Genomic DNA, 1123 nt, shown 5'->3' with positions numbered 1-1123 from the left:
AAGAAAACCAGAGATGCGAAGAGAAAAAATAAAGAAGAATAGCAGAAGTAAATAGAAAAATTGTGAAATGAAAAGTAGGGTGCAGTGTGAAATGATGAGGCTAGCAGGGAAGCTAAGTTAGCAGTGTTTAGAGTGAAATCCTCTTATCTTATTGTCGTGTTTCAGAAAATGCGATAAATAATATCTTCTTTTGTATTTCCGGTGGATCATGTTACTCAACATATTCTAGTTTTCTTCCACTTTATTCCCATTAGAGTCCCACAACGTATAGTTTCACTAAAACTTTATTGTTTATAAAGATGCAGACTGTACACTAGCTTGTCCCTTCGGGGACATCCGATAAAATTGGAACGATACAGAGAAGATTAGCATGGCCCCTGCGCAAGGATGACACGCACAAATCGAGAAATGGTCCAAATTTTTTTTAATTTTTTTCCTTAGTTCAGGTTAGTTTCTTCCAAGTTTTTTGTAATTTTTTATAAATATACTCTTCGGGTTTGAATGATTTTACAGGGCATTCGTAGTATTCAGAGACACTGTTCCACACACGGCCCCAACAACCAATTTGCACAAATGAGTGTCTCTTCAGTGATATGGGATGAATTCGAACACCACCATGAGCTCCAGAGACAACATACCATGTTTGCCACGAGATGCAACAAAAATAAAAACCCATAAAGCCAATCCATCTCCTTCCTCTAAAATCTTTCTAGGCCAAACCTTCCAACATCTTTCCTATCAATTTTTCATAATCAAAATAAATAATCTCATCAAACGCATCTTCAGATTGAACTACTCACCATGCAAACAACTAATATAGTCCCACATTGAAATAGCTATGAAAAGAAAGTATATTTATAAATGTTCAACTGACAGGCTTGGCCACGACCTTACTTGAACAGGATCTGTTCTATAGGCTCGTACCTCTGTATCCTTAAGTTCTAAGGAGACAGGAACTGAAGTCTGGTGGATGAACTATGATCCTGTGATCAGAGCGTGATTAACGGTAGTGTGAGGCTTTCCTTCTGGACGAGACTCATCATCAACTGTAGAGGATCGTTCCCTGACTCTACAGGCTAGGGATGGTTGCAGGATTGTCTGACAGACTCCCATCAAACCTTTT

At 38.4% G+C, this 1123-nt stretch overlaps 1 long non-coding RNA gene and 2 other non-coding genes across 3 annotated transcripts; all 3 read left to right on the top strand.

The window, feature by feature from the left end:
- Positions 1 to 320: 320 nt before the first annotated feature.
- On the top strand, positions 321 to 423 carry LOC128195668 (U6 spliceosomal RNA). The gene has a single exon (XR_008247465.1). It is a non-coding gene; the product is annotated as a U6 spliceosomal RNA (small nuclear RNA).
- On the top strand, positions 335 to 1123 carry LOC128195526 (uncharacterized). Its single transcript, XR_008247145.1, has 2 exons — positions 335 to 411; positions 514 to 1123. It is a non-coding gene; the product is annotated as an uncharacterized LOC128195526 (long non-coding RNA).
- Positions 885 to 1108, top strand: LOC128195664 (small nucleolar RNA U3). The gene has a single exon (XR_008247461.1). It is a non-coding gene; the product is annotated as a small nucleolar RNA U3 (small nucleolar RNA).

This window comes from Vigna angularis, chromosome 2 (assembly GCF_016808095.1).
Source record: "Vigna angularis cultivar LongXiaoDou No.4 chromosome 2, ASM1680809v1, whole genome shotgun sequence".
NCBI lineage: Eukaryota > Viridiplantae > Streptophyta > Magnoliopsida > Fabales > Fabaceae > Vigna > Vigna angularis.
The sequence above is the reverse complement of the archived record's forward strand: the minus strand, read 5'-3'. Positions and strand labels throughout refer to the sequence as shown.